Raw genomic sequence first — 16,316 nt, 5'->3', positions numbered from 1 at the left:
ATCGATGTTGGAAACAGTTTTGCTGCTGTTATAACCTGTGATACTTTTCAGGATTCTTTGATGAATAAAAAGTTAAAAAAGAACAGCATTTATTTAAAATAGAAATCTTGTCTAATTGTAATGTAACGACTGAGACAAATCAGACACAATTATTTGTTATATTTAACAAATAATCTTTAAAACTCACTCTGGGATCTATGGTCCCATCCCCCCAACTAGGGCAAGAACCATGACTACCATCAGATAAGATAAAAATGTGTTAAAAATGTGGTCATGTGGTCAAGACAGAGGCCATAGGAAAGACAGAAACAGACTTTATAACAGACCTTCCTGCATTAATTTATAGACGAACTGATCTATAAATGAACATGCATCCTAGAACATTGTGTGAATGATTTACTGTCTTGTGTAGTGTCTTTAATTCTATTATTTTTTTGATACTGTGTATTTTATGATTGAACCAACAGTCAATGTAACCTCACCTATACCATGTTTGGTCTCTATAAATTGGTACTTTGAAGATCGAAATGATTGTGTATATGATATGTCGATAGCTGCGCAACATATTAGTATTACAAGAATCTTTCATAGTTTCTTCATCAGCAACCAATCCAGCTGCACATGCAAATGAGCACGCTTGATACTAAGATCCATAAATCACCAACAGAGGAAATTTCCCGATTGGAAATTCCACCCTTCTCATTGGTCAAGCAAACCCGGAGAGGTGGGACTTTTATCAGGTTTTATTAGAGACAAATTCACAGTGACCCCCTTCTACTGGCCTCTACTGCTGCTTCTTCGGGTTGATGTCTGTGGGGACCCCAACCGGGCCTTGACCACAGCCTGCTATGCCTTCACTCTCCCAATAGATTCAGACTGTAATTTCTTCATTCCAACTCTGCAAGAAAACTGCAACTTTACTATCACTGAATGGACAACCATCAACTCTTCCAACTTCCTCCCTTCTCCTGGTTGCTCTGCGTGGCCTCTACGCAGGGCCGGCAGGCCACAATCTGCACTCCAGCCATGTGCTCATGGAGAGAGAGAAAACATTCAACCAGAACAGAATCAAACAAACCATTCAAGTTCATCGCCATTTCTTCCTTCAACGCAGAAAAAAGCACTGCTGCAGCTGATGCCATACAACCCAGCATCCTCTGAAATGTTTTTAGAGGTGCGGCGCTGCCCGTCTGGAAAGTAAGCGTCTTTCAGATCGAGGGAAATAAACCAGTCTCAGCGATGACAGCGATGACTGGCCGTTTTACACACGATGTCCTGGTGGCATTGGACGGGGAACATATCGTGTGAGGAACGGAGCACGAGAGCGGCGCCGGGGGTAAAGTGTTTGTCAGTATGTGTGAGCACTCGTGAACGGGCACAGGACTTACATTTGTGACATGACCGGTAGGGAGTGGCCGTGTAACAGAGCGGGCAGTGAGTAGGTGTGGGCACAGGGTTGTGGGCACATGACCTACATCTAGCACTCGAGCGGCTTTTGCCCGCTTTATGAGAGTGGACTCTGTGAGAGACACGGGGGTTATAGTGCTTGTGTGTAGGGGTGAACACAGAAACGTGGGCACATTTTCTACACTTAAAACACATGCGGCGTGAGCCGGGCAACCAGACATTATACTTTTTTTTGAGATTTCTGTTGGTCGCCGTGACAACAGCGGTTGTATGCAGGCGAGTGGGTTGAATTACCGGCTCGTTGGCTGCGAAATACACATCTGCAGTAGCCGTGACTACGGGGACTGACAGAGCGGGAAGCTTTGACGGTGGTCCGGCCGCGGCGGGACTTAACCGTCTTTTCCTCCTTTGAGCTGCTAGGAGGACTTTGCGGGCTCGGGTTTCAGCGTGATCTTAGGCCGGGGTCCCCGCTGGGGAGGCGGCATGTTGCGGCTGGTCGAGCGCGATCTAGGGCGGCCGCCCTGTCGTCGCTGCGAAGACGGAGGCTGAGCTGGACGCTGGGTGGAGCTTCGCGCAGGCTGGTCCCGAGGACGGCGTGCGGCTGAGCTCGAGCATCGAGGCAGGAAAAGGTTCATAGCCTGCGTGGTCTTTTGTACCTCCGAGAAGCAGACCGTTGGGCCGAAGAGTCCGGTTGGGGAGAGCGGAGCATTGAGGAAAACAGCCCGCTCGGATTCCCTCATGTCGGCTAGCGTCAACCAGAGGTGCCTCTCTGTAACGGTCAGCGAGGACATGCACCTTCCAAGAGCCTGGGCAGCGGATTTTGTGGCGCGAAGGGAGAGATCCGTCGCGCTGCGCAGATCCGTGATGGAAACAGGATCCGAGCCTTTCTCGTCCAGCTCACGGTGGAGATCAGCTTGGAGGATCCGCAATACTGCCATGGAATGCAAGGCTGATGCAGCCTGTCCGGCGGCGGAGAAAGCGCGGCCGACAAGGGCTGATGTGGTCCTGCAGGCTTTGGACGGGAGGGCAGCCTTTAAACGCCATCCAGAGGGCGGGCAAAGGTGCGCTGCAACCGCTTCTTCCACTGGGGGGATGGCATTATACCCCTTCTCGGCGGCGCCGTCAACCTGTGAGAGCGCCGAGGAGACATGAGAGTGGACTCTCGCGGAGAATGGTGCATTCCACGATTTAGAAAGCTCAGCGTGGAGCTCGGGCAGGAACGGCGATGCAGAAAGCATCCGTCGAGTCTGTTCGGCGCTGGCTCCTTAGGCGGTGACCACTCAAGGCCAAGCTGGTCGACGGCCTTGGTGAGGAGGCGCAGAAGTTCCGCATCCTCGCCGGCTCGAGTGCGGCCGGATTCCTAGACTGACGAGGAGGCGGAGTGGTGCGAACCGGACCAATCCTCGCTGTCAGAAGCCAGGATGGAGCAGCTGTCAGCGGCGGCGTCCTCATCCAGTTCATCTGCCTCATCCCCTGAAGCGGCGGCGGTGCGGGCGGGTGCCGGCGGCTGCGCACTCGGAAGGGAAGGCTTCCGGCGAGCTTTTATGAGCCACATCAGTCTCCGGTGGTCTCTGGGAGCGGCGCTTCTTTCTGCGCAGCCCGGCAGAGACAGGCGGAGCGACAGCTTCATTGTTGAAAGCTTCAAGTCGAGCCTGCAGGGTTGACATTGAAAGCTCCTCGCACTCAGGGCAGCCGCCCGAAGAGAGCGCGGTGGCGGCATGCTCGCGGCCTAGGCAGAGAGCGCAGATGAGATGGCGGTCTCCGTTGCTGAGCGGGGCTCGGCACGACGCGCAGGAAGAGCGAGGCATTTTTACAAAAACGCCTCGTGCTCTTTTAGAGAGAAAGTGTGTGTCGCGGAGGCGAACACACACAGCAGAAAAAGGATATGTCACCGGATGGCGTAGCAGGCACAGATGGCTGAAGGCGGCGAAGGCGGCCGGCTTCCTCAGACGCTTCCTGGGCTTGCTGGTCACTGTGGTATTATGGAATAATAGTGTGAGGAATGCTTTTATTTTGAAGTAAGAGAGAGGTGACGTATGATGGGGGGTGTGTTTTAGCGGGGAGTTATGTTCAGGCTCACGGGCTGATTGTTGCTGTACCGAGTGGTTGAATAAAGGCAAGCTCTGAAGACGTCGTTGTATGAACCTCTTTTATGAATAACTTGACATGGTGTCAGAAGCGGGTTGACTTGTAAGCGGAAAAGAGAAAAGGAAAACAAAGCGTATCGTTTGGCGGAGAACAGGAGACGAGCTGGCAGATATGGCGCAACCTACACCAACTGCTACGTTCACAATACAACCTCCAGAGCCATTCGATTTTTCCAAGCCTCAAGAATGGGAGCGTTGGATTAGGAGATTTGACCGCTTTCGGCTTGCAAGCAATTTAACCTGTTAAGCTGCAACGCCACTTTTGAAAAATCCCCAGAAATGACATACCCAAACTGAAACAGATACAGTTCATGAACCCTTTGTACTAAAAGCACAAGTATGATCTCGTTTGAAAGCTGACACCTGGCAGTTTATTGTAAATGTAGAATTAATTATTGTCGTAATGACAAAAATTGTTATAAATAGCTTCAAAGTTTTGTAAAGTTATTAGAAATTATTTTTTATGAAACATCCTCATGAAAATAAAATTGAAGTTGGCACTGGAGCAATCTAGAAATGCACTACAGCTAAAGCCACATGTCTAAACATTTTATGTTTAAAATCTGAAGATAATAAGCCCAAAACTCTGTATTTAGTTAAATGTTTTTCAAGACCATGTCATGTGACTAACAGTTAGGGCTAGCTAGCATGTTAGCTTAGCACACCATCAATACACGACAATATATGAGATTAAAACCATGTTTATGCTCAAAACGTACTTTATAACTCAAGCCGAATGTTTTAAATAATATTCTGTGATCTAATTTAGCTTCAGATAAAAAAATCAGACAGAAAATATATTATTTGATAGTATTATGCACAATGATGAAGTCTATATAGATTAGCATTACATTATAAATATAATATATTATTATGAAAATACCTGGCATGGCTTGAAGAACACAGGCAAATCAGATATCATTGCAATCATGTTTATTGTCTTCAAAACATCTGTATCTGCATTTTACAGCGCAAACTCTGTAGCTTTGTGTGTGTTCGAGGCTTCCTGGAATGTCACATGATCATGGCTCTTCTTCATGTTTTATATATGGACTATATTACTGTGCATATAGCGCCCTCAGGCTATTGGTATGAATTGAAAACACTGTGAATTAGAATACCAAACGCTCATAAAGATTACATTGACGCATTTGGGTATAAATTCAATAAATATTATTCCTGTCTATAGAAATATGATGTAAATCTAAAAGAATCTATCAATATTTCTCCAAATCTGCACATTTTTGAGCTAAAGCCCTGAGGGACGTTGTTTTGTGTATCGCTGTCATGACGACAGCACGGGAGTTTTTTTATGAATGAAAGCAGCTGACGCGCATAATTCATATTAAAGGTATCGACTCATTTTTTCATTTCATAACTCCTGACACAAATTAAGACATAACTGTCACTATGAGTTTCTCAGAATACAATAGTGGTCAAATACTGAAACTTGAGTCTTATATCTTTTTAATGATGTATAGTTTGTCAAGGTATAACATTAAATCTGATAGTAATTTTGAATTAAATAAATAAAAAACGCTTCAGTGCGCCGACGCACTGGTGAAGCTTAACAGGTTAAACGCAACGTCGGAAGAAAACCAGGTAAACACGTTAGTGTATTGTATGGGTGATGAAGCCGAAGATGTGCTTAAGGGGCTAATGCTAACTGTAGATGAGAAAAAGAAGTACACGGATGTTAAGGCGGGCTTTGATGCATTTTTTTTGTGCCTAAAAAGAATGTCATATACGAAAGAGCCAAGTTCAATCAGCGTGTGCAACTGCCGGGAGAAACGGTGGATTCCTTTATCACTGCTCTATACGGATTAGCTGAACATTGCAACTATGGACAATTACAGAATGAGCTGATACGCGACAGGTTAGTGGTTGGGCTGAGAAACGTCTCATTGTCAGAAAAGTTACAGCTAGACAGAGACCTAACCCTTGAAACTGCTATAACAAAGACAAGGCAGTCTGAAGAAGTTAGACGACAGCAGTGTGATTTAAGAGGAGAAAATGGCGGTGCTAGCAAGTGCTCCAATGTTGATGCTGTGCATGCTAAAAGTTATAGAAAGCCCAAATTTCCCTCAAAGCCTCAGCCACAAGTACAAATACCAGGCAAATATAAACCTAATGCATGGCCACAGCAAGGTTCAAAGGCCTGTTATAGATGTGGGAAAATGCCCTCACATGGAAAATCAGAATGCCCTGCTACAGATGCTGTGTGTTACAACTGTGGCAAAACGGGACATTATGGTAAAGTGTGCAGAAATAGTGCAAAATCTCTGAATGCTGTCACTACAGAAGAAGAAGGGAGTTTATTCCTGGGAGCTGTGGATGCTGGGAAAGATCCGTGGACAGTGCAGCTACAGGTGAGACAAAAAAAAGTGCGCTTTAAAATTGACACTGGTGCTGATGTCACCGCCCTGCCAGCTGAGGTGTACTATGACATTACTGGAGGACTTGATGTGAAGCGCCTGGCAGTGTCGACACGCCCATTGTTTGGGCCAGGTGGCAATGTACTTTCTGTCCTAGGTGTAGCCAGAGAAACACTGCGCAGAGGCAAAAAGACAGCCACAGAGGACATTTATGTTGTAAAAGACCTGCACACTGCACTGCTGGGAAGGCCTGCCATAGAACAGCTTCAGCTTGTGTGCAGGGTTGACAACATCACCATGGAATCTGTGAAACAACAGTATCCGAAGCTGTGTAGCGGCTTGGGTCTTGTTCGGAGGCCATACTCAATTAAATTAAAGCCAGAGGCTGTGCCCTTCTCTCTCCACACACCGCGCAGAGTCCCTCTGCCGCTTATGGGAAAAGTGAAGGAGGAGATAGACCGTATGGAGAAGATGGGCGTAATCACCAAGATTGAGGAGCCGACTGATTGGTGCGCCGGGATGGTGGTGGTGCCGAAAAAAGCAGGTACTGTTCGTATTTGTGTGGATTTCACAAGGATGAATGAATCAGTATGCAGAGAAAAGTTTATCCTGCCTTCTGTTGAGCAAACTCTGGGCATGCTAGCTGGTGCAACAGTATTTAGCAAATTAGATGCCAATATGGGCTTTTGGCAAGTACCATTGACAAAAGAGTCTGCCAAATATACCACCTTCATCACGCCTTTTGGGCGCTACTATTTTAACCGGCTACCCTTTGGCATAGCTTCAGCCCCCGAGCACTTTCAAAGGATGATGATGACAGAAGTGACCGGTGGCCTGGAGGGGGTACTGTGTCACATGGATGACATCCTGGTCTGGGGACAGACACAGGACGAGCATGATATGCGGCTACATGCGGTGCTAGAGAAGGCACAAAAGGCCGGCATTACGCTCAACATGGACAAATGTGAGCTCACATGCCATACAGTCAGATTCCTGGGTCATGTGATTTCAGCAGATGGAGTGAAGCCAGATCCGGAGAAGACGAGATCGGTGCAAGAGATGGACGCACCCAAAAATGTCAGTGAACTCAGGAGTTTTCTGGGCATGGTCAATCAGCTGGGCCGCTTCTTGCCTAACCTGGCTGAAAAAGACAAAGTGCTAAGAGACCTGCTGTCCAAGAAGAACCACTGGTACTGGGGGACAGAGCAGCAGGCCGCCTTGGATCAGTTAAAAACAGAGCTGTCATCCACACCAGTGCTCGCACTATACAACCCAAACAGTGCACTAAAAATCTCTGCTGATGCTTCTTCCTTTGGCCTGGGGGCAGTCCTGCTGCAGAAGAGCGATGCCAGGTGGTCACCGGTGGCATATGCGTCCAGGTCAATGACACCAACAGAGCAGCGCTATGCTCAAGTAGAGAAGGAGGCATTAGCTGCCACGTGGGCTTGTGAAAGGTTCAGCTGTTTCATCCTGGGAAGACCATTCGAGCTGGAAACTGACCATAAGCCATTGGTGAGTCTGCTGGGCGGGAAGCAGTGATGCGCGGGTCAATGTATAAACAAACCGCACCCGACCGACGTTTTCAACTAACCCGCCCGCAACTCGGACCGCAAAAAACGAAAAAGAAAATATTGTACCCGACCCGCTTCCTGACCCGCATTTTTTTTAAAGTAGCTATAATGCTCATCGTAGCGTCTTAATATAACTTAATATTCTAATTTTGTCAAGAATTATAAAAAATCGTCAATATAAGCTCATAATTTGTACTAAAATAGTCTAAATGTTTAGTTTTAAAAACAATTTTAAAAAGCTGGCTATGTCTATTTTGATGTTTCTGCGCAAGTTCAGCAGACAGTGGTTCGGGTTTGTTCCGATCAGAGCTCGTGAGCGGAGAGCGCATTTCTGAATATTCCGCTCCGCTCATGGTCGCTCGCCCAACCCAGATGGCCTGCTGGTTCGAAAATATGTGGAATAAGGGCTGCCTCCGACTATTTTTTTTTTCTTGTCGACTAGTTGTTCATTTAAGCCATTCGTGGACAAATCGCCCCTTTATATTAAATTAATTACTTAAAGGCTAGCCTACAGGAATAAGCGTAATGACCGCACGCTTAAAGCTTGCCACAAAGAACCGGTTGAAGTAATGATTATGAATGTGTCTAAATTAGCAAGGAGACATTTAATTGTTTAGTAATAAACTGGTGTTTTCTGTGTCGCTGCAAAGATGAAGTTGACAATGCGGAGATTGCGGACTCGCCATGAACGCCAGAGAGAAATGTACATTTCATATGGATTAGCCTACATAATCAGAGAGTATAGCCTATTTATTTTGGTTTGAATATTTTCATTTAAAAGTAGACATTTCAAGCTTTCTGTAATATATAGCCTATATTTATCAAATCTGTGAGGCACAAGTTGAGTTTCGGCGCCCTCCAGTTCACATGCAGTGATCGCGTACCGGCGCCTTATTTTGTCTGCTATATATTTGCTTCTTATTTAATAAATACGGGCAATTGATTGATAAAACATTGATCAAAATTAAGATACAATTTATACAAAACGAAAATCTTTTAAAAAGAGTTTTCTATAAAACAAAACTTAATGAAGTCGTCAAAATCATGTTTTACCAAAAACAGCGCCGTTGCTAGGAGGGCGCCAGCGCCTCTGCCTCTCAGCGCCTCTGCCTCGCGAGTGGATGATAGCCCTGAAGACGCCTAGCAATGATATACCTTTAGTGGTAGTATACCTTTAGTTAAGTTATCGCAGCGCGCTAAGAGACAATGTTATCGGAAAATGCAGCCCAGGTATATGCATAATGGAGATTCCAAAGCTCTCTTCTTTGGTCAGAACCATGGAGAGCGATCGCGGACTTACTTTTACAATGCAACACAATATTTAAAGAGCATCAAGCTATTAAAATCTATATTATGTATACGCACAGATAATATAACAGTAGGCTATATTAGTCAATATTTTTTTATTAGGTTAAGCACTGATTGGATAACGTTTTTTTATTTTATTTTTATTTAACGTTTTTAATTTAAGGCCCACCCACAATTGGTCTGGCTTATCCAAAACTGGAATCCTGGCGTCGTGCCTGGTTGGTCGTGCCAGTTTTGTGGTTATCAAATGTGTAAATAGCATCGCAAGAAGTAGCCTACACATGACAAAGCCAGCACTTTGGTCATCATCTTTCATTATTTCGGCAAATGTCTCCCACACTTTGCTCTTTCTATTTGTGTATTTGCGGAGCTTCCACTCCCCAGTCTTCACCTTTTCTCTTGCCGCCTCCATCTCTACCTGCAGACTGAGCTCGTGCGTCATCTTCGCGCCAGTTATTCAGCCAATAAAGTGTAAATTAAATTTAAAACGTATTCATAGAAAATTGTGTCTAGAACTATATCAATTACAAAGGTTTAATTGGCATCTTTATTTCAAACGACCCGACCGACCGCGACCCGAATATCATTAAAAATATTTTTGGATGACTCGTAACCGCGGGTAACCGCGGGTGACCGCGGGCACCCGCTCATTTCGGATCAACCCGCGCATCACTGGCGGGAAGGCTCTGGATGACCTCCCACCAAGAATCCAAAGATTTAGGATGCGACTCATGAGGTACAACTATACAGTCAATCATGTCCCTGGCAAAAGCCTGTGGACAGCCGACACATTATCTCGTGCTCCCCTAAGAACCGCAAGAGCATACACAGATACAAGCCTAATAGAGGATATCAACATCTATGTAGACTCCGTCATCAGCAATATTCCTGTCAGTGGAGATTATCTGAGCAGCTTACGCGAGCATTTGAAGGCAGATAGCACATGCTCTGCACTGATGGAGTACTGCACAGGCGGCTGGCCTGACAAAAGCCAACTGCAGGGGGAGCTGAGACATTACTGGCCTGATAGAGCAGTGCTGACTGTGTATGATGGACTGTTGCTGCGGGGCACAAGGCTCGTCATCCCATTCGTCTTACAAGGTGATGTGCTGCAGAGACTACATGAGGGACACCTGGGGGTGACAAAGTGCAGGGGCCGAGCCAAACAGACGGTGTGGTGGCCAGGGCTCAGCAGCCAGCTGAATGACATGATATTGAAATGTAGAACCTGCATTCAAGAGAGAAAGAACGTCAAAGAGCCGCTGATGCCAACGGAGATGCCAGATAGGCCTTGGCAAACGTTGGGAGCTGACCTGTTTATGCTGAAAGGCAAGACCTATCTACTAGTAGTAGATTATTTCTCACGGTATGTGGAAATTGCACTGCTGTTACCCACAAGGTCCGCAGATGTGGTGGTGCACCTGAAATCCATGTTTTCTCGTCATGGAATTTGTGAAGTTCTTAAAAGTGACAATGGGCCCCAGTTTTCTGGTAGCCGCTTTAAAGCCTTAGCCCCAAGTTTCCCCAGAGCAATGGGGAGGCGGAACGCGCTGTACAAACTGTGAAAAATCTGCTAACAAAGGCGTCAGACCCATATCTTGCATTGTTGGCCTATAGAGCAACCCCTCTACAGAACGGCTATAGCCCAGCTGAGCTGTTGATGGGGCACCGCCTCCGCACTACAGTTCCTGCCCTTCCAACCCTGCTGAATCCAGTTTTGCCTGACTACTACGCGCTGGAGGCTAAAGAAAGGGAGAAGAGGGGGAGCGACGCAAAATCCTTCAACAAGAGACACGGCGCGAGAAACCTGGAGCCACTCGTACCTGGGGAGGATGTGTGGATCACCGATGCACGAGTTCAGGGCACAGTGCTATCTACACACAACACCCCTCGCTCTTATATCGTCCAGGTGCCTCAGGGCACACTGAGGAGGAACCGGCATCACTTGGTGCCACTGCAGACCAATAGTGGGGTAGTCGACGCTGATGAGCCACCGATGGGGGAAGATGCACCGGTGACAACATCAACATCACCAGAGCCAGCTCCACCAGTGACAACATCACTCAGTAGAGAGGGCCCCACTACAGAGACTGTGCGGACCAGGTGTGGGAGAGAGGTTAGAAAGCCGCAGAGACTTGATTTGTGATTTATTGATTTATTGGTGTTTTCTAAAAAAAAAAAAAAAAAAAAAAAGTTATTTAAAAGTAAGTTATTTATTTCTGTTTTGCATGTTTGAAACAGGGACAGATCAGGGACAGGTCTTCCAGCAAAAGGGCAGAATAAACCCCTTAAGACCTGCTGAGACAAAGGTAGTCCACCCTTTGTTCTCAAAGAAAGGGAGATGTGGTATTATGGAATAATAGTGTGAGGAATGCTTTTATTTTGAAGTAAGAGAGAGGTGACGTATGATGGGGGGTGTGTTTTAGCGGGGAGTTATGTTCAGGCTCACGGGCTGATTGTTGCTGTACCGAGTGGTTGAATAAAGGCAAGCTCTGAAGACGTCGTTGTATGAACCTCTTTTATGAATAACTTGACAGTCACTAGGTTCAACGGCTGCGGCTCTCTCAAGATCCAGCGATGCGAAGGGCTTCGCTGAAGACATGAAAATCAGATTTCCAGCCTGTGAGCCCCTCTTTTATACACGCTAGCCACACCCATTCTGGCGGGCTGTGACGCGTGACTCATTGGGTGTGACATCATGCAGGGCTCACCGATAGGCTGCTGCAGTTGCCGCAGGTCAGCCAATGAGCACGCTTATACAGCCTGCTATGGTCTGCTGGCTGCCGCACTGCGTTGACAATAAATACAAAATTAAGGATAATTTTTGGCTTCAGATCTCGAGAAAAGACAACTTTACCCGTAGCGTAAGCAACTTACGCAATACGAGAGAACCTCTCGTTAGTGATGTTACATATGACACTGAAGCTTCGATGCGCGTATCACATAAGCGACACAATTTGTAGTGAAGCCCCGTATCGAGGCGTGTATTGGTTTACTAGAGTCACGTGATCGATGACAAATGAAGCCTCACTTTCTGTCCAGTCACGTGCGCGTTTCGCTTTGGGTGTCAGAAGGCTCGAACTTCAGATCGTATTTAACGAGTCATTGTTGCCTCAGTCTGGTTGATATTTACAATTATCGATATTGACATTTAATAACAGATGATCCTATCAGACTGTCCTTATTCATTGTGTGTGTGTGTAGAAAGAGAGAGAGAAAGAGAGTAGGCCTACATTAAATCGTATTGAATCATATAAGCTATTATATTTTATTGTCACACTTTAATGGGAAAATTAATTTATTTAATGAACAAATCAAACACAAACATGTAAGGCTTTTATTTGTACACATAACACTGGAACTATGGAGTGTGTTGTGGTTGCTTCATCTGCCAGAGCTTCTAACACAGGCTTCTGGCTGCTTTATTTTAAATAAGCACCAGATGGCGCTGTTCTCGGCGCTGTTCTCGACACTCTCGAAGCTTTGAATCTTTTCCCGGAACAGTCAGGGGAAAGCCTCAGTGATTCATGAGGCTTCATTTCCCCATCCCTACCTCTCGTAAGAGAACTCTAAACTAAAGCATGAACGCAAAACCAAGACTAGAAAACAAGAAACCAGATCTGGGACACAGCACAAACAATACTCGACAAGGACACAGGGCAAACATGAGGGCTTAAATACATAGACTAATTACAAGACAAGGAACACCTGTGAACAATGATCAGACAATTAACCAATGACAAGACACATGGCAGGATCACATGACAAACAGGGAATCACATGACAAGACACAGAAACATGAAGATAGGCTCGTTCGACTTCATGCAGCTCTGCACAGACTGATCAGCGGCTGACTTGAAGCAGTGCATGCCGGTTAGAAATTTTGTCCGACTTGATACAGTGTCGACGCCACGTGACTGTGACGTATGGTACCGCGAGAGCAATTCGAGAGTAGCCGGAGAACTCAGTCAGCGCAGCTTCTCAAGAGCGGCTGCACTGGGCTGCACGAGCTCTGATGACATCACAGCTGTTCCACGATTGGCCGGATTCAGCGCATTACAACGATCACGTGTGTTTTGTGTTTATTCGAACACCTTTAGTTCCTCTAAAGCTCACAAATCAGTTTTTTATAACAGTAAACACTCTTTTCATGTAGTTGCGATGTTATATTGTGTCATGTTTATCAAATTAAAACTGATTAAAAAATTTAGACTCCACTTCATTGATAGTAGCTTATGTTGAACTTTATTCTTGTTCAAACAGACGCTGTATGAAGCAGTACATAAAGTATTGAATGAAAATGTCTCTGAAACATCTGTGTATTATTTGGCAAATATTGCATTTATTTCACTTCAGCTGTGGTAAAGTATGCAAACACCACGTGAGCGGTCACTACGGGAACCAGAAAGTGTCTGACTTCACGTCTCCGTTTGCAGCTCCTCCCCGCCTGCACGCAGCTACTCTCGCCCATCGGTTACATCCAGCCACAGCCAATGTCGAACACACCTAATGACAAGAAACAAAACCCAAACCGTGACACAATTAAAGTTTTTTTTTTTTTTTTTTTTTACAAATGCAAAAAGTTTTCTGTGATGGTTAGGATGGGGGTAGGGTTAGTGTAGGGAGATAGGATATACCGTTTGTAGAGCAAATAACAAACAACATAAGCAAATAACACTGAAAAAAACAACATTTTACATAAAAATTGTAAATTCAATAACAATTAATTAAAAGATAAAACAAAAAAGTAAGGATAGCTACAACAAATAAAATCTTCCAATAACCTGTCCACAATTCCTTTACTCAAAGAACAGGGATAAATAAACATTGCCATCACACACATGAAACAGAGACAGTACTGAAACAGTTCATAAGTCTTGTATGATGTAGTTTGTATAAACAAATATAAACGCAGTTTACGTTGAATATACTGCTTCATTACACATACTGCTCAGCAAAAATCTGAGACTTAACCAAAGTTCCCACAGGTTTAGCGCTCATATTTTCATGCGTCGTCTGGCTAGTTATGCAGCACAAAATCACCATTCAGGCATTTGATGGTTTATTTGACCTTTCTGCGGTCTGAAGTAATTGATCCGATGGGAAATTAGATCTGGCTTTTAAGTCACACAACAGAATGAATGTATGGTAACCAAGAATGTGTGTTGATGACTGAATTGCCTGTTCCAGTCAGCACTTGATGATGTCATCCAGCATTTCAGCAACTCTTCACAATGTCAAAGTCCCTTCCAGACAGTTTCATAAGCAAAAGCAATGATTACGAAACCTGGTGTTCCACTGCAAATGATGGAATGACTTCTACATCAAAAACAACACTGCGAACAGCTGCTTCACTTACGCTCGGCTTCCTAAATGTGCTGGTGTTTGGTTTCTCCATGCAGATGTGGAATGTTATTCCCACCTGGACACACTCACAATAAAAAAAGTGTATTTCCTCTTTTGGGTACTTGCGTTTCATAGGCCAGATCATTAATCACTGCATTCTCTAACAAGGAATATGCATCAAAATGACTCACTTCACTCTGGAGTCTACAGTTTGGGTTTTTACAGTTTTTTTTTTATTTAAAGAAAGAATATTTTTATTCAGAAAGGGCGCATATAATTGATCAAGAGTGACAGTAAAGACATTGGGCCCTATTTTAACAATCTAAGCGCATGGTCTAAAGTGCAGGGCGCAAGTGCACTTAGGGCGTGTCCGAATCCACTTTTGCTAGTTTAACAACGGGAAAAATGGTCGGCACATGCGGTGCATGGCCTAAAAAGGTTGTGCCTATTCTCTTAATGAGTAAAGGGTGTGTTTTAGGATGCGCTCGCTCCATGGCGGATTCGCTATTTACATGGCGGAATTTGCAAGCGGAAAGACTGATAATTTCTCCAGAGCACAAACGGATCTGCTCGTGCGCGAGGTTAAAGCACGCAAGCAGACCATCTATGGGACAAGTCAGATTCCACCATATCTTGATGTACACAATATTAATCTTTTACATTGTAATCCTTTTATTTGTAATATTTGGCTAGTTTGTGTACTGCTGCACGTCCTTGTGTGTGTAATAAGCAGAATGTAGGCGCGTTGTGGACCCGCCTATAGGTGCACATTACTAACGTGTCCTTTAAATAACAAAAAATATATATATTGCGCAAATGACTTTAGACCAGGTTTCAGTTGGTCAATGGCGCAGTCTATTTCAGTTGCCTCAAAATAGCAATGCGCCAACAATGCGCCAGAACACACCTCGTTTTCAGACCAGAACGCCCATGGGCGCACAAATGGACGCAAATGCATTTGCCATCGAAACAACGTGCCGCAGGACGTGAAAATTATAACTGCGTCGGGCTGAAACTAGCAAAAAACACTTGCGTCGCACCTGGCGCCGCATTGCGCCGGGTGTATGATAGGGCCCATTATGTGTACTACTTTTTGGTGAAGAGTGTTTTACCAATCATAGGTTTTTTTGGTTGTTTGTTTGTTTGTTTTATTTACATTTTTTACCTCATTGAAAAAATGGGGTATATATATATATATATATATTTTTTTTTTAATGGTCATGAGTAGGGGTGGGAAAAAAAATCAATATTGCAATATATTGTTGTGCTCTCTGTCGCAATAAATAATCGATACACTAACGCCCAATATCGATATTTTATTACAACACAAAATGATTAATTTACCCGTTGTCAGTGTCACTGTCACTACCCAATATCTACCATTCTGTTTGCGGGGGGCGCTGTTCGAATAAATAGGGGTAAAGTGGCGCAAACAGCGGCCGGTGAAGAACACAAGTTAACTAACAACAACAGAGAATTGCAGAAAAAAAGAGAAGCGAGAAGAATGGCGGAAAACAATAAACAAGTAATAAAAACTCAGTGAGTGTTTTAGCGCAATTTTCTCACGTCATGGGATCACAACACTAAGAGATAGTAAATCTTTTCCTGGATTTTTTTTGTGCGTTCCCGAGATTAGACCTTCCTTAACATAATGCCGAAAACCCGAAGTCTCTAGGTGGTCTGGTTGAGGAGTAGATAGAAGTGCAAGATTGGTGCGCACAGACAGAACAGAAATCATGAGTTAACAATCGCAATTTTGTCCGGTGGAAAATTGCGCTAAAAACTAATCAAAGACCCCACCCGCTAGTTTCCACTCTAAAGGGTTTTACGAGACAGTCGACGGAAAGGCACTGGATAAAGACTATGCAATCTGCAAGAACTGCTTTGCAAAGATAAAATATAACAGCAACACTACGAATCTGTAAATGCACCTCGTTCGCTACTGACGTTTCAGTATTATGGTTTACACATGTTAATGTTCATGTTGTTTTGTAATGTTCATGCACTTTTATCTGTCTAGATGTACAGTGTTTACATTTAAGACCAGGAGGCAGTGAGTTATTCAAATGCATATTTCTTTGCACAATGTTGGAAATGTTGGCATTAATAAATGCATAAAATTTCCTTATTCCTTCTTTTTCTTTTCAGTCACATATATCGTG

The sequence above is a fragment of the Squalius cephalus genome, assembly GCF_949319135.1.
Source record: "Squalius cephalus genome assembly, chromosome: 3".
Lineage (NCBI taxonomy): Eukaryota > Metazoa > Chordata > Actinopteri > Cypriniformes > Leuciscidae > Squalius > Squalius cephalus.
The sequence above is the reverse complement of the archived record's forward strand: the minus strand, read 5'-3'. Positions refer to the sequence as shown.